This window comes from Ranitomeya variabilis, chromosome 3 (assembly GCF_051348905.1).
Source record: "Ranitomeya variabilis isolate aRanVar5 chromosome 3, aRanVar5.hap1, whole genome shotgun sequence".
Taxonomy (NCBI): domain Eukaryota; kingdom Metazoa; phylum Chordata; class Amphibia; order Anura; family Dendrobatidae; genus Ranitomeya; species Ranitomeya variabilis.
Window position 1 is genome coordinate 584,929,151 of NC_135234.1, and position 18,785 is coordinate 584,947,935.

Here is an 18,785-nt window from a genome sequence, read left to right on the forward strand (position 1 = left end):
CAGTAAGAGGAGGCCAAAAGCAAGACATTTTTCAGGCAAGCTACGTGTAAGCAGGGGGAAGGTGGGGCCAAATAATTTGAAATCCATGATTGGTTAATTTTAATGAAGGTTAGATCATTAACATTTTGGGTAGCCAGACGTGTCCTTTTTTCGGTCAGTATTGAATCAGCAGCACTGAATACTCTTTCTGATAGCACACTAGCAGCAGGGCATGCGAGCTCCTGTAATGCATATTCTGCCAATTCAGGCCAGGTGTCTATTTTAGATGCCCAGTAATAAAAGGGGAATGACCTGTGAGGGAGAACATCGATAAGGGTGGAAAAGTAGTTCGTAATCATACTGGACAAATGCTGTCTCCTGTCACTTTGAATTGATGCAGCAGTACCTGTCATGTCAGCGGTTGTTGCGAAATCACTCCACAACCTGGTCATAAAACCCCTCTGTTCAATGCCACTTCGGATTTGTGCACCTCTAACACCTCTAACACCTCTGCCATGTTGCCCACTACGGCTCGTGTGAGAACCATCACCGCCGCTGTGTGCTGGAAATGCCTGAACAAAATGGTCTGCAAGAGTTGCTAATTTGGTAGCCAATATTTGCTCAAGGTTCAATGTGGCATGATATTTTGTAATTTTCCTTTATATCGTGGATCCAGGAGACAGGCCAACCAGTAATCATCATCGGTCAACATTTTGATAATGCGGGGGTCCCTTTTAAGATACACAAGGCATACTCAGCCATGTGGGCCAATGTTCCAGGTGTCAATTCACTGCTTGTGCTGGGTTGAGGTGCACTTTCTTGCAAATCAACATCACTTGTGTCCCGCAAAAACCCTGTACCTGACCTTGCAACGCCACCAGTTTCTATTGACCCCTGAGAAGCATCCTCCTCCCATAAATATTCATCCCCATCATGCTCCTCCTCCTCTTCGTCCACCACCTCGTCTAGGAGAGTTCCCTGAGCTGACAATAGCAGACTGTCATCAAGGCTTCCCTCCTCTTCGGCTGCAGACGCCTGCTCCTTAATGTGCGTCAAACTTTGCATCAGCAGACGCATTAGTGAGATGCTCATGCTTATGATGGCTTCGTCTGCACTTACCAGCCGTGTGCATTCCTCAAAACACTGAAGGACTTGACAGAGGTCTTGTAGCTTCGACCACTGCACACCAGTCAACTCCATGTCTGCCATCCAAGTGCCTGCCCGTGTTTGTGTATCCTCCCACAAATAAATTACAGCACGCCTCTATTCGCACAGCCTCTGAAGCATGTGCAGTGGGGAGTTCCACCTTGTCGCAACGTCAATTATTAGGCGGTGCTGGCGAAGATTCAGCGATCTCTGATGGTTCAGCATATGGCTGGAGTGTACGGGCGACCGGCAGATGTGCGATAATTTTTCAGGAAGCACTGCACCTCCAGGTTCAAGGTGGGAGTCAGGCAAGGTATGTGTTTCAGTTCTGAAAGGGCTATGGCAGCCATAAAATTCCTTCCGTTATCACTGACTACCTTGCCTGCCTCAAGATGTATACTGCCCAGCCATGACTGAGTTTCTTGTTGCAAGTACTCGGCCAGTACTTCTGCGGTGTGTCTGTTGTCGCCCAAACACTTCATTTGTAACACAGCCTGCTGACGCTTACCAGTAGCTGTTCGATAATGGGACACCGTGTGCAACACTGGCAGCTGCGGATGGAGTGGTTGTGTGACTGCGCTCTGTGGACGACCTTTCGCTTATGGAGGAGGAGGAGGAGGAGGGGTGGCAAACGCCTACAGCCAATTGTTTCCTAGACCATAGGCTAGGCAGAACTGTCCCACTATGGCTGTCCCCTGGGGACCCTGCATCCACCACATTAACCCAGTGCGCCGTGATGGACACGTAACGTCCCTAGCCATGCCTACTGGTCCATGCATCTGTTGTGAGCTGCACCTTTCCACTGACTGATTGCCTCATGACAATGTAGCATTGCTGACTACCTTCATTCTGAGCAGGTGCACCAACGGTACGTGATGTTTTGTAGTTAGTCCAGGCTTGCAAGTGCATGCTGGTTAAATGTCTACGCATGCACGTTGTATTTAAATTTTGAAGATTCTTACCTCTGCTAAAGGTCTTTGAGCATTTCTTAAAGATAACTTTGCACTGATCATTCGGATCTTGGTTAAAAAATTGCCACACTGCACTCTTCCTACTATCGAATAACTTTTCAGGCATTGCACGCTGTGCTACTTTCACCGGATGGCCACATTGTCCTAAAACTGTTTTCGATTTTGAAACACGTTTTTGGCCTGATACGGGCCTGCCAGATGACAGCTGTTGCGATGTAGATGGCTGCTGCAGATCATCCTCCTCCGCTTCAGAGCTACTGGCAGAGGCACCCTCTTCCCCCAATGGCTGCCAATCTGGGTCAACAACTGGGTCATCTATCACCTCTTCTTCAATGTCATGTGCACCTTCCTCTGTGTCACCGTGTAAGGTGCTATAGCATTCGGGACGGGGCACCATAGTCTCATCAGGGTCAGATTCTGGCTCAGTACACTGCAAGGGCAATGTAGTGATCTGAGTCAATGGAACAGCATAATAATCTAGCTGTGGCTGTGCATCAGTGCACTCCATGTCCGATTCATCTTGTAATGGGCAGTTAACAATTTCACTTTCTAACCCAGGCACGGTATGTGTAATGGAGTAACCTGTAGTGTCGCCTGATGCATCCTTCACTTTTTGTTTGGGTGACGGACACAAGGAAACGTCTTGTTCCTGACCGCGAGCATCCACTTATGACTCGCTGCTTTTATATTTGGAACTTTCTGAAGAGGAGGCGAAAGAGCTAGAGGCTGAGTCAGCAAGGAAAGCCAAAATTTTTTCCTGCTGCTCCGGCTTTAAAAGCTGTTTTCCTACTCCCAGATAAGGGAGCCTTTGAGGCCTTGTGTAGCCTGACGATGACGCTGGCTCAACACCTCCAGCCTTAGGTGCTATTGTGCTTTTGCCACTACCACCAGATGCACCACAACCACCACCACCATCAGTACCAGCTGGCAACGACCGCCCACGGGCTCTTCCACCAGACCTCCTCATTTTTTGGAAAATCTAACCAAAATAACTACCGTTATATAGTACTGTAAAACAAGGTAGAAGGTGTATATAAACTTGTTGAAAATTTGAATCTCCCTTTTTTGTTGGAGAGACTGAACAAAAACTCAGGCCCAGTGTATAAAACAAAACAATGTAAGTGGCGGAAAGTGGCTGGCTGATATACGACAAACTAAGAGGACTGAGGTATATCCACTTTGTGAGAATTTGAATCTCCCTTTTTTGGGGGGAGACTGAACCAAAACTCAGGCCTAGTGTATTTTACAATGCAATGTGAGTGGCAGCAAGTGGCTGGCTGATACACGAGAAACAAAGAGGACTGAGGTATATCACTTTGTGAGAATTTGAATCTCCCTTTTTTTGGGGGAGACTGAACCAAAACTCAGGCCTAGTGTATTTTACAATGCAATGTGAGTGGCAGCAAGTGGCTGGCTGATACACGAGAAACTAAGAGGACTGAGGTATATCCACTTTGTGAGAATTTGAATCTCCCTTTTTTGGGGGGGAGACTGAACCACAACTCAGGCCCAGTGTATTTTACAACACAATGTGAGTGGCAGCAAGTGGCTGGCTGATACACGAGAAACAAAGAGGACTGAGGTATATCACTTTGTGAGAATTTGAATCTCACTTTTTGGGGGGGAGACTGAACCCAAACTCAGGCCCAGTGTATTTTACAAAGCAATGTGAGTGGCAGCAAGTGGCTGGCTGATACACAAGAAACAAAGAGGACTGAGGTATATCCACTTTGTGAGAATTTGAATCTCACTTTTTTTGGAGGGAGACTGAACCCAAACTCAGACCCAGTGTATTTTACAATGCAATGTGAGTGGCAGCAAGTGGCTGGCTGATACACGAGAAACTAAGTGGACTGAGGTATATCCACTTTGTGAGAATTTCAATCTCACTTTTTTTTTGGACACAGAACCCAAACTCAGCCCCAATGTAAAAAGCAATGCAATGTGAGTGGCAGCAAGTGGCTGGCTGATACACGACAAACTAAGAGGACTGATGAATATCCAGTTTGTGAAAATGTGAATCTCCCTTTTTTGGGGGGGAGACTGAACCACAACTCAGGCCCAGTGTATTTTACAATGCAATGTGAGTGGCAGCAAGTGGCTGGCTGATACACGAGAAACTAAGAGGACTGAGGTATATCCACTTTGTGAGAATTTGAATCTCCCTTATTTGGGGGTAGACTGAACCCAAACTCAGGCCCAGTGTATTTTACAATGCAATGTGAGTGGCAGCAAGTGGCTGGCTGATACACGAGAAACTAAGAGGACTGAGGTATATCCACTTTGTGAGAATTTGAATCTCCCTTTTTTTGGGGGGAGACTGAACCCAAACTCAGGCCCAGTGTATTTTACAACGCAATGTGAGTGGCAGCAAGTGGCTGGCTGATACACGAGAAACTAAGAGGACTGAGGTATATCCACTTTGTGAGAATTTGAATCTCCCTTTTTTGGGGGGAGACTGAACCACAACTCAGGCCCAGTGTATTTTACAACGCAATGTGAGTGGCAGCAAGTGGCTGGCTGATATGAGAAACTAAGAGGACTGAGGTATATCCACTTTGTGAGAATTTGAATCTCCCTTTTTTGGGGGGGAGACTAAACCCAAACTCAGGCCCAGTGTATTTTACAATGCAATGTGAGTGGCAGCAAGCGGCTGGCTGATGCACGAGAAACTAAGAGGACTGAGGTATATCCACTTTGTGAGAATTTGAATCTCCCTTTTTTGGGGGGAGACTGAACCACAACTCAGTCCCAGTGTATTTTACAGTGCAATGTAAGTGGCAGAACGTGGCTGGCTGATATACGACAAACTAACAGAACTGAAGTATATCCACTTTGTGACAATTTGAATCTCCCTTTTTTTGGGTGGAGACAGCACCACAACTCAGGCCCAGTGTGTAACACAACACAATGTGAGTGGCAGAAAGTGGCTGGAAGATATCTGAAAAAATCTATGAACTGTAGTACAATTTTAATCTCCCTACAATGATCTCAGGACAAGTATGGCAGCAACAAAAAGGACTGCTGCACACAAAAGTGTGGACAAATAAACAAGATAACTGGAGAAAGGAGCAACAGGATTTTTGCTTTTAAAAAAGCAGTTGGTTTGCACAGCAGCGGTGCAAACAGCAATGCAGCTATCAGGGAGCCTTATAAGGCAGCCTAATAAGCTACAGAGCTGATGCACAAAAATATAGCCTCCACTGTCCCTGCAAAACAAAGGTGGCGTTGGACAGTGGAAATCGCTACAGCACAAGCGGTTTGGGAGTTAATCTTCCCTCCCTAATTATATCCCTGCTTCTGACGAAGCTGCAGCAACCTCTCCCTATGTTGAGATTGGCAGAAGTAAGATGGCGGTCGGCGTGCACGCCCCTTTATAGCCCCTGTGACACCGCAGAAAGCAAGCCAATCACTGTCATGCCCTTCTCTAAGATGGTGGGGACCGAGACCTATGTCATCACGCTGCCCACACTCTGCGTCCTCCTTCATTTGCTGAGAAATGGCGCTGAACGCGTCATATGAAACGTGACTTTTGTGCGAAGATCGCCGACCTCATGGCCGATCCCACACTGGGATCGGGTCGGGTTTCTTGAAACCTGACTTTGCCGAAAGTCTGCGATTTTTGAATTTGTCCGATCCGTTTCGCTCAACCCTAGCGGTGGGATAATGGGTAATAAAGGGTTAATGTCACTTTGCTAATGTAAGGTGACATTAAGCCTGGTTAATAATGGAGAGATGTCAAGAAGACACCTACCATTATTAATCCAATAATATTGAAGGGTTAATAATACACACACATTAAGAATAAAGTATTTTATTGAATTAAATACACAGATGGGGTTGTAAAATCTTTATTGTACACTTAATCCACCTGAAGACCTTCGCTCTGTAAAAGAAAAAAAAGAAAAAAGCAACTATATCCCATACCTTTCCGGCGCTCAGTCACGTCCCACGCTGTAAATTCATGTGAGGAGGTAAAATAATTTTACAACCAGGAGCCTGCTAATGCAGCTGTTGCTCCTGCTTGTAAAATCTAGGGAATTAATGGAATGCAGGGGAACGTACAATTGTAGATTTGCGGTGATGCGCCCCCTGCTGGCATAAACTCATATGAACTCTAGCGTGGGAATTTTTATGAATATTTTCTCACGCTAGAGATATTTTGCAAGGTTTTGAGAAAAAAAAACGCAGTACGGATGCCATACGCATTACATACAGAGGATGACATGCGTAAAATTCGCAGCCACACCCTGCCTACGGATGACATACGGATCACTGTTTTGGGATCATTTCTGCGTATTACGCCTGTAAAAAACAGACCGTGTTTTCATACGCCAAGTGTGACGCCGGCCCATGTGGTCAGCATCCCTGCTAAGCGAAGATTTTTTCACCACAGATACACCAGGCCTCAGCCTGAGATAACAGACTGTGTTATTTTTTATGTTTGCCTCAGCCTGACATAATAATAAAAATAATAATAATTATAATTTTTATTTAAATAGTGCCAACATATTCCGCAGCACTTTACAATTAAGCGGGGACATGTACAGACAAATTCAATACAAGTTAAGACAATTTAAACAGTGACATTAGGAGTGAGGTCCCTGCTCGCAAGCTTACAATCTACAAGGAAATGGGGGGGACACAATAGGTGAAAAATGCTTGTTATTTTAGGTCTGGCAATTATAATAAATAGGGATTTTCACATAAAGCTGCATGATCCTGTCATCAGCTCTTGTGTTTAAGTGCAATAGTCAAGTATCAAGTGCAGTTATCATGTGCATGGTGGGTGTGGAGACATATGAATAGTAGTAGTTGATGTGGTAGGCTTGTTTGAAGAGATGGGTTTTTAAAGCGCGCTTGAAAAGGTCGGGGCTAGGTATCAGTCTGATCGTCTGGGGAAGTGCATTCCAGAGAGCTGGCGCAGCACGAGAGAATTCTTGGAGACGGAGGTGCGAGGTACGGATTACGGGAGATGTTAGTCTTAGATCATTTGTAGAACGAAGGGCACATGTAGGGCGATAGACAGAGATGAGAGAGGAGATATAAGGCAGTGCAGAACTGTGGAGGGCTTTGTGGGTGAGAGAGATGAGTTTATACTGGACCCTGTAGCGAATGGGTAGCCAGTGTAGTGACTGGAACAAGATGGAGGCATCGGTGAAGCGGTTGGACAGAAATATGACCCTGGCTGCCGCATTCAAGATGGATTGGAGAGGAGAAAGTTCGGTAAGAGGGAGACCGATCAGAAGAGAGTTGCAGTAGTCGACTAGAGTTGCAGACGAGAATGAATAAGAGCGACAGTAAGAGTCTTAGCAGTTTCAAAAGTGAGAACAGGTCGGATTCTGGAGATGTTTTTTTAAGATGCAACATAACAGACTGTATTAAACAATAAAAAATGAGTAGAACAAGTCTGGTAGACAGAACTATTCAGTGTATGCCTGTGAATAAAAGATTTTTCCACCACAGATACACCTGCCGGCAGCCTGAGATAACAGACTGATCTAAATGTGGCCTTGATTTTTTTGGGCACACCAAAAATTCTGTCAACAAGCTGGCTATTGTGCAGACACACAAAAAAAGGAGTTCTAAAATTGAAAGCTATTTTGCGCAATGATATGTGATGTGTGTGGCGTATAACTCACAGTGATAAATATAACAACTGTAGCTAAATATTTTTGGGCCAGCTACAGATTTTTGGGGCAGCAAATGGTGTCCAAAAATTTTGTAAGACTCTACAAAATATTAGATAGCACCAAAAAAAGGACATTTTTTGGCACACTCAAGCGTGGTGCCTGTGACAAAGAAAAAAAAATCAAAGATTTGCACACTCTTCTATTAAAATGACCTGACTGTAGTCGGCAGCATGACCAAGCAAATAAATGTTGAAAAAAGGGGGCTATGGATTCCTTTAGAATAAAATGAGCAGGTATAAGTAGAAAAAAAATTGCCATGGATAACTGCAGCTAGGTATATAGAAAATAACCAGCAGGAGCAGACAGGAATGGAGCTTTTGGAGGTATGCAGTGAGATCTATGAACTCACATACAGCGCCTGCAGACCTTGCACTGATGTGGATATGTGTACATAGACTCCCCTGCCTACCAAGCGCTGCAATTTCAGGACCCCCGAATTAGCCCTAAAAAGGACTGTTGGTTTCTCAGGATTTGTGAACTGAACACTAGCAAACCTACACTAACTATTAGAGCTCAGCAGCGCCGGGTATTAACATGCGAGACTCATCCGAGTTTCTCGCAGGTGAGTATAAGCACTTAAAAGGACAATTCTGACACTCTCGGCAGCAGCTCTCCCTACACTACTGAAATCTGGAGCAGAATGTGGTGAATAGAGCGGCACCAAGACTATTATAGACCTGATTGGCTAGCCAATCACTTTAATACCACAACAATGATGGCTGCGGCATTACAGTGCATGGCAGACAATCCCTGCATTGTCATTGGCGCTCAAAAGAGTGCCTGAATTACAGGACGGAGACCCAAGCTCCCACCAAATAATCCTGGAAATACTCGGTACTCGCCGAGTACACCGAGCACAGTGATACTTGGGCGAGTACAGTGTAGTGGCAAGCACGTTACTCATCACTAGTACTGTACTTAAATACGCCACCTAAAAATGAGCACAGTTGAAATAAAACCATAGAAATATGCAAAGATCTCTTTTTTAAGCATTTGCTTTTAGCTTAACGTATTTTAATTTCTACATTTAAATAGCTGAACATACATATTCTGAAAATAAATACTTTTTTATCTAATTTTCTTTCACGCGCTTAACCATGATTAGCAAAAGTAAGAAAGCATTATTCAATTAAGTGAAAAAGCTATGCTAATTGCATGCTTTAAAACAAATTCTGCTGAACTATGTTTAAATTGTTTTTAAACTCCTTTTGGCTTGGTAAGATTTAAGTTGTCTAAAAATTAATATTATTACAACATCTGAGCAAAATATTACACTGTAATTAAATGTATGGGATGGTCTCAGAAATTCCCCTATGAAATTTGCCATGCTGACATTTAAGTTGATATAAAAAAAAAATGTAAGATAATCATAACATAGTAACATAGTAACATAGTTAGTAAGGCCGAAAAAAGATATTTGTCCATCCAGTTCAGCCTATATTCCTATATTCCATCATAATAAATCCCCAGATCTACATCCTTCTACAGAACCTAATAATTGTATGATACAATATTGCTCTGCTCCAGGAAGACATCCAGGCCTCTCTTGAACCCCTCGACTGAGTTCGCCATCACCACCTCCTCAGGCAAGCAATTCCAGATTCTCACTGCCCTAACAGTAAAGAATCCTCTTCTATGTTGGTGGAAAAACCTTCTCTCCTCCAGACGCAAAGAATGCCCCCTTGTGCCCGTCACCTTCCTTGGTATAAACAGATCCTCAGCGAGATATTTGTATTGTCCCCTTATATACTTATACATGGTTATTAAATTGCCCCTCAGTCGTCTTTTTTCTAGACTAAATAATCCTAATTTCGCTAATCTATCTGGGTATTGTAGTTCTCCCATCCCCTTTATTAACTTTGTTGCCCTCCTTTGTACTCTCTCTAGTTCCATTATATCCTTCATGAGCACCGGTGCCCAAAACTGGACACAGTACTCCATGTGCGGTCTAACTAGGGATTTGTACAGAGGCAGTATAATGCTCTCATCATGTGTATCCAGACCTCTTTTAATGCACCCCATGATCCTGTTTGCCTTGGCAGCTGCTGCCTGGCACTGGCTGCTCCAGGTAAGTTTATCATTAACTAGGATCCCCAAGTCCTTCTCCCTGTCAGATTTACCCAGTGGTTTCCCGTTCAGTGTGTAATGGTGATATTGATTCCTTCTTCCCATGTGTATAACCTTACATTTATCATTGTTAAACCTCATCTGCCACCTTTCAGCCCAAGTTTCCAACTTATCCAGATCCATCTGTAGCAGAATACTATCTTCTCTTGTATTAACTGCTTTACATAGTTTTGTATCATCTGCAAATATCAATATTTTACTGTGTAAACCTTATACCAGATCATTAATGAATATGTTGAAGAGAACAGGTCCCAATACCGACCCCTGCGGTACCCCACTGGTCACAGCGACCCAGTTAGACTATACCATTTATAACCACCCTCTGCTTTCTATCACTAAGCCAGTTACTAACCCATTTACACACATTTTCCCCCAGACCAAGCATTCTCATTTTGTGTACCAACCTCTTGTGCGGCACGGTATCAAACGCTTTGGAAAAATCGAGATATACCACGTCCAATCAAAAATTATTTATCTGTCGTTGAACCTACTTGTTTCTTTGCTTCCTATTTGCAGGGTAATGTTGTGCAGCACAAACAGATGTGTGTTGCCCCTTTCAATGAAAAGCAAGACAATACTAATTTCAAGATCAAATACAACTTTTTTCTTATTTTTATTAAGGCATCATTCAGACATCAGTGCTTTTTCTCTTTTACCAAATTATTTACAAATTTCATCAGTCTGTGTTAACTTTATTCTGTTACAGTCAGTGTTTTATCAGTGACTGAATAGAAATAAAAATTGCTAAGCTTTTTCTATCCTGTGCAATTTTTAAAAGGCACTCCACATAGATGACTCCTAGGCTTGTATCTGTAATCTGATCTGTATCAAAAATAGACAAAAATATCAACATGTGAACAGACACATAGATTACAATGTGCATATGTTCTATATGTGAAAAACACAGATAGAAAACATGCATGAAAAACAAACATCAGAATGAGGCCTTACAAGGTGTCATTTAAATCGACAGTTAAGTTTACAAGGCACACAGTTTGGGAGTTATAGCTCATTCAGATATTTCTACATACCGATGAGACTCTGATCAGAGTTCGAACAGAATGTGCTCAGAGTGTCACTTGATTTTCTGGTACAAGGAGAAATAAAAAAACAACATTTTTTTTCCATTTTGATAGTCTGTGAAAATCAAACAACATTCGGATGTTATCTGAGCGCAATCAGAATTTTTCATTGACTTCTATTGCAAAATTTGATCCAACCTTCTGGTAAAACTTGAAAATGTCTCAATGATTTTCCGTTGATCTCTTGATCAATGAAAAGTAAATTACATGTGAATGGCCCTATAATCTGTCAAAATCAAGGATAGCACTTATATTCTAAAATCGGATGTCTGAATGATCTATGCAAATCAGTTAGTCTGTTAGTGGGACACAATTTATTTAATCTTAGTCTACATTCTCACAATGAATATTGGTGAGTTTTTAATGTTACAGATTTTCTGCTACATTTCAACACCAATTAGATAAATTAGATTACTTGCATTTTTTAAGTTTTGAGTGTCTTTTTTACATGTGTTTTGGGACCTTGTCATATTTTAAATTAGGCTGCTTTGTTTTTGATACGAACTGATATTGCACTTTGACAAATCTTTATTGATAAAGTCGTGTGTAGAGCACATTTTTTTTTTACTTACAGCTTCCTGTATCCACTGTAATTTTATAGGGAAAATTTGCATATAATACTCAGCATACCTGCAAAAGAAGTCACAATATTACATTTTCAAAAATTGCATCAAATGTCAGTTTATGCGGCATAAAAAAATAAAGTAGACATGAGTTTTCTATAAATCCTATCCACTGAACCTGTAAGATGCTGCATTTTTCTGCAGCAATAATTCAAAGATATATTTTTAGCAGTTACAGATTTATTGTGATGATTTACAGTATATTTAAAATACAAGTCAAATAATGATGACAAAAAAATAATGTTATTCCTCATGTGCACAGTCATGATAGCTTATTCTGCTACCTGAAACGACAGGTATAATTTAAACTGCTATTTGTTAATGCCACTTTCATAAATTCCTATTTCATACCTTTGAAAACAAAAATTAAATATATTTTAATGCATTTCTAACACAGTTTGATGTATATCGTGATAACTAAACACAGAAAGCAATGCTTTCTTACATAACAGTTTTAATTTTTTTTCAGTGAGCAATCATAAAATCAATTTATGCTGTTTTAAGAGTGAGTACTCGTTTAGTCAAGTCTTGGCACCATGGTGAGCAAAATGAAATAACTTTACTTTTTACTAAAATCTCTTATGCAAGCACAAGAGAAAAGGAAAAATTGCCTTGATTTTGTGCTACCAAACTAAGATCTATGTAAGGAAATTAATAAGTAAATACCTTCATTTTATCATTGTGGCATTTTGGGAGTTTTAAACACTGTAGTCCATTAGTCAGTTTTGTTAATGACTGTGCTTACCCCTTTAATCATGTACAGCACATTGACTGAACACCATTCAGTTCAAAGTGCCTTTCAGAAACCTGTACAGAATGAAATTGGAATGAAACTTAACCTGTAGCGGAATTTTTCCAAAATATGCTTTAAAGTTTTACATGCTAAGAGTATTATAAATTCCTCAAAGCAGAATTACATGTTTCTCAGATAGGCAAATAATATGAGAAAAGAAGTAATAATTGCAATATTAAATCCTACAAGACTTATTATTGAAAAACCTAGAGAGGTTACCCAGTTATAGCAGCATTCTCTTCATTCTCATATTCAACTTCGCTTTAAGAATCCAATAAAATTTAAGGTCCATGATACGGTTAAAAATGACTACAGATCTTTCATTTACATCTTATTTCTTGATAATCATGTAATAAAACTGAATGGATATACAGTATAAGCATAGAGTAAAATCTAAGCAAAAGTTATCATAGATAAGAGGGTGAAGAGAATCAAAAGTACATACCAAACCACTTCAATAAATCTGCATAAAAAGCATAAATGGAAGCTGCACTCCAGTGATGCAGTGCAAAGAGTTAGCTGATGTTTGGATCCAGGCACTGAACGTTTTTAAGCATTGTCATAGTGAAAATATCACACATTTTTAGATGTAACAAAGGTCATAAATGAAGATTAATTACATCATTAGTGTACATAGTTCAAAAAAATGCATATTTGTTTCATTCAATAAATAAAGAGATAAAAAATAAATAAATTGATTTAGTGTAAAATAACCCATGTGTTCATAGTATAAAGCCTTATAAAGAGCATCAGTAATAAAATCTATATATATAATTGTCTGAGGGACACTTCCATCTGTTTGTCTGTCTGTCATGGAAATCCCGCGTCTTTGCACAGTCCGGCAGCGAATTCGCCCCTTCCTACTCTCTGTCATTGTCCCCTCCATACTCCCCTCCAGTCAGCGCTCACACAGGGTTAATGGCTGCGCTACACCGCGTTATGCCGCGGTGTAACGCAGTCCATTAACGCTGCTATTAACCCTGTGTGACCAACTTTTTACTATTGATGCTGCCTATGCAGCATCAATAGTAAAATGTCTAATGTTAAAAATAATAAAACAAATAAAAAATCATTATATACTCACCTTCCGGTGCCTTTCCCGCTCTTCGCGATGCTCTGGGCCATGCATTGCGGTCTCGCGAGATGATGGTGTAGCGGTCTCGCGAGACCGCTACGTCATCATCTTGCGAGACCGCAATGCATTCTTGGGACCGGAGCGTCACGAGGAGTATCGCTAAACACCTTGCCTGGATCCAGGGGCCGACGGAAGGTGAGTATATAACTATTTTTTATTTTAATTCTTTTTTTTAACAGGGATATGGTGCCCACATTGCTATATACTATGTGGGCTGTGTTTTATACTGCATGGGCTATGTTATATACTACGTCTCTGTTCTATATACTACGCGGGCTGTGCTATATACTACATTGCTGTGTTATATAATACGTGGGCTGTGTTATATGCTGTGTGGGCTGTGTTATATACTGCATCTCTGTGCTATATACTATGTGGGCAGTGCAATATATTACGTGACTGGGCAATATACTACGTGGCTGTGCTATATACTGTGTGAGCAGTGCTATATACTACGTGAGCTGTGATACATACTACGTGAGCTGTGCTATATACTATGTAGATGTGCAATTCATTACGTGGCTGGGCAATATACTACGTGGCTGTGTTATATACTGCGTGAGCTGTGCTATAAACTACGTGGCTGTGTTATATACTACGTTGGCTGTGCTATATACTACATAGCTATGCAATATACATGGCTGGGCAATATACTACGTGGCTGTGCTATATTCTATGTGGGCTGTGTTATATACTATGTGGGCTGTGTTATATGCTATGTGGCCTGTGTTATATACTATGTGGGCTGTGTTATATACTACGTGGGCTGTGCTATATACTGTGTGGGCTGTGTTATACACTACGTGGGCTGTGCTATATACTACGTGGGCTGTGCTATATATTACGTGGGCTGTGTTATACACTGCATGGGTGGTGCTATATACTGCGTAGTATATACTGCGTGGGCTGTGCTATATACTACGTGGGTTGTGCTATATACTATGTGGGCTGTGCTATATACTACATGGGCTGTGCTATATACAACATGGCTGTGCGATATACTACGTGGCTGCGCTATATGCTGCGTGGCTGTGTTATATGCTATGTGGCTGTGCTATATGCTACGTGGGCTGTGTTATATACTGCGTGGCCTGTGCTATATACTATGTGGCCTGTGCTATATGGTACGTGGCTGTACTCTATATGAAACGTGGGCTGTGTTATATGCTGCGTGGGTGTGCTATATGCTACTTGGCTGTGGTATATTTCTCTTCTGCATCTATGCATCATGAATCGTGGTATTTGTTAAAGACTAGGGCCCACTGAGACTCTTTCATCCAGGGCCCTCAAAAACCTTGAGCCGGCCCTGGCTTCACTGATTGGTCACACTGGCTGGCCGCGAACAATCAGCGACTGGCGCAGTCCGGCCGCAAATTGGCACGGAATTTGAACCATGCTTCGCTAATTGGTCATGCCTGGCCCGCCGAATCCTGTGTATAAATTGCATTATTTTTAAAACTTCATAAATAAACTACATATATATTCTAGAATACCCAATGCGTTAGAATTGGACCACCATCTAGTGAGTAATAATTATACACAAATCTTGCATAATTATAAGATTGTTCACTTAGAAAATGTAAAAACTATAGACTAATCACTTAATGTCATGGTTTAAAACTTTGGCATGTAGAGAACTCTACAGCACATGTCTCAATAGCTGGGTGGCTGTACAAGCTTAGGCAGAAAGAGCTACGGGTCAAGAAAGAGACATAAGTGCATTCTTATACTAGATATGCAAATTGCCTCTTCAGAGAAAAAGAGGATTTGTACTCTATAGCACTACCTGTTGGAAGTAGCGATCCTACAAGTCACAATCAACCCTTTATCAAGTCTTGCAATATGACTTATGATAAGAGCCAAATCAGTATCTCAATTCGCAGACACAGTGTTTCGGCTGTTGGCCCTCATCAGTTAGAAGCATGAGAACTGATTTGGCTAGGTGAGAGGGTCTGGACTGAGATCTAAGGGTTAAGGTTTCTCCTTGTGGAGAGTGACATAACAGCTCTGGCTTGCCAAGGTAAGGAGGCTTATTTGCCGTGAATTGTAGGATCGCTACTTCCAACAGGTGGCGCTATAGAGTTCAAGTCCTCTTTTTCTCTGAAGAGGCAATTTGCATATTAAATTTCCCAGAGGAGCATTGCACAGTGAATAAGCCTCCTTTCCTTGACAAGCCAGAGCTGATATGTCACTCTCCACAAGGAGAAACTTTACCTCTTAGACTTCTTATACTAGAGACATCAAAGGTCTTAAAGCATCAAATTAGAAAAGAGTAAATCAGAGCTCTTTGAAAGTGCTTGTCTGTACAAATGCAATCACTCTAGTCTGTATAGCAAGGGTGGGAAACCATTTACTGCTAAGGGCCATTTAGATTTTTATAGCATTATCTACAGATCATAAAAATTAGCCTGCTATACTTGGGCTATCATTTAATGAACTCACCCCCAAATGTGAGGGCTGGAACTGCTTATCTTTAGTGAGGCATGTGATGGTAGGCTGCAATATTTGATGATGCTCCTATCTGCAACTGCATTTCCAGGTTTCTGTTGGTTAGTCTTGAGTGCAGTGGGCTCTTTGCAGTGGTAAGTTATAATTTGATGGGCCTATGTCATTGCTCCAATGAGTCTAATATTAAACATTTACAGCAGCCAGTTGCACTTGATCTTACCTATATACATTACAGACCAAAGGTTTAGACACACCTTCTCATTCAAAGATTTTTCTGTATTTTCATGACTATGAAAATTGTACATTCACACAGAAAGCATCAAAACTATGAATTAACACATGTGGAAATACATACTTAACAAAATAGTGTGAAACAACTGAAAATATGTCTTATATTCTAGGTTCCTCAAAGTAGCCACCTTTTGCTTTCAATACTGCTTTGCACACTCTTGGCATTCTCTTGCTGAGCTTCAAGAGGTAGTCACCGGGAATGGTTTTCACTTCACAGGTATGCCCTTGTCAGGTTTAATAAGTGGGATTTCTTGCCTTATAAATGGGGTTGGGACCATCAGTTGTGTTGTGCAGAAGTCTGGTGGATACACAGCTGATAGTCCTACTGGATAGACTGTTAGAATTTGTATTATGGCAAGAAAAAAGCAGCTAAGTAAAGAAAAACGTGTGGCCATCATTACTTTAAGAAATGAAGGTCAGTCAGTCCGAAAAATTGGGAAAACTTTGAAAGTGTCCCCAAGTGCAGTTGCAAAAACCATCAAGCGCTACAAAGAAACAGGTTCACATGAGGACCGCCCCAGGAAAGGAAGACCAAGAGTCACCTCTGCTTCTGAGGATAAGTTTATCCGAGTCACCAGCCTCAGAAATCGCAGCTTAACAGCAGCTCAGATTAGAGACCAGGTCAATGCCACACAGAGTTCTAGCAGCAGACAGATCTCTACAACAACTGTTAAGAGGAGACTTTGTGCAGCAGGCCTTCATGGTAAAATAGCTGCTAGGAAACCACTGCTAAGGACAGGCAACAAGCAGAAAAGACTTGTTTGGGCTAAAGAACACAAGGAATGGACAATGGACATTAGACCAGTGGAAATCTGTGCTTTGATCTGATGAGTCCAAATTTGAAATCTTTGGTTCCAACCACTGTGTCTTTGTGCGACGCAGCAATGGTGAACGGATGGTGTTATGATGACCTGGTGGTTAGGAGCACTAGGAATGACCTGATGAGCAAACTAGAAATACAGGACAAGCTCTGGGAAGTGGGAGCTCTGCTGACCGCAACCCCTAATCCTATCACAACAACTAGAAATAGCCGTGGAGCGTACCTGACTCTGCCTAGATGCCTCTTCACAGCCTAAGAGCTAACTACCCCTAAAGATAGAAAATAAGGCCTAACTTGCCTCAGAGAAATTCCCCCAAAGAGAAAGGCAGCCCCCCACACATATTGACTGTGAGTTAAGATGGAAGTCACAAACACAGGAATGAAATAGGTTTCAGCAAAGGAGGCCAGACTTAACTAAACAGACTTGAGGATAGAAAAGGTATCTTTGCGGTCAGCATAAAAAACTACCAAAAAACCACGCAGAGTGTGCAAAAGAGGCCCCACACCGACTCACGGCGTGGAGGTGCCACTCTGCATCCCAGAGCTTCCAGCTAGCAAGGCAGAATCATGATAGCAAGCTGGACAAGAAAACAGTGGTAAACAAATAAGCTAGCAGGGACTTAGCTTTTGCTGGAGAAGACAGGTCATCTGAAAGATCCAAGAGAGAACTGAACCAATACTAGGACATTGACAGCTGGCATCAAGTAACGATCTAAATGGAGTTAAATAGAGCAGCCAGCCTAGAACTAAACGAGGTCAGCTGAGGAAAGAACCTCAGAACCAGCAGCTCCACTCACAGCCACCAGAGGGAGTCCATGGACAGAACTCGCCGAAGTACCATTCATAACCACCGGAGGGAGTTCGAGAACAGAATTCACAACAGGATGGACTCTATATGCCTGGTTCCCACCGTAAAGCATGGAGGAGGAGGTGTGATGTGTGGGGGTGCTTTGCTGGTGACACTGTTGGGGATTTATTTAAAATTGAAGGCATACTGAACCAGCATGGCTACCACAGCATCTTGCAGCGGCATGCTATTCCATTCAGTTTGCGTTTAGTTGGACCAGCATTTATTTTTCAACAGGACAATGACCCCAAACACACCTCCAGGCTGTGTAAGGGCTATTTGACCAAGAAGGAGAGTGATGGGGTGCTACGCCAGACCTGAACCCAATCAAAATGGTTTGGGGTGAGCTGGACCGCAGAGTGAAGGCAAAAGGGCCAACAAATGCTAAGCATCTCTGGGAACTCCTTCAAAATTGTTGGAAGACCATTTCGGGTGACTGCCTCTTGAAGCTCATCAAGAGAATGCCAAGAGTGTGCAAAACAGTCATCAAAGCAAAAGGTGGCTACTTTGAAGAACCTAGAATATCAGACATATTTTCAGTTGTTTCACACTTTTTTGTTGAGTATATAATTCCATATGTGTTAATTTATAGTTTTGATGCCTTCAGTGTGAATGTACAATTTTCATAGTCATGAGAATACAGAAAAATCTTTAAATGAGAAGGTGTGTCCAAACTTTTGGTCTGTACTGTATTCTGGTCTCATCCAATTTTTAAAGGCATTTGAACTTTTATTTTCTGCAAATTTAATACAAAAGTTCTCTTTATTTTTGTAGTTGTCTACAATTCATACCGTACACCCAACACCCACTCCATTGTTGCCACATATTTG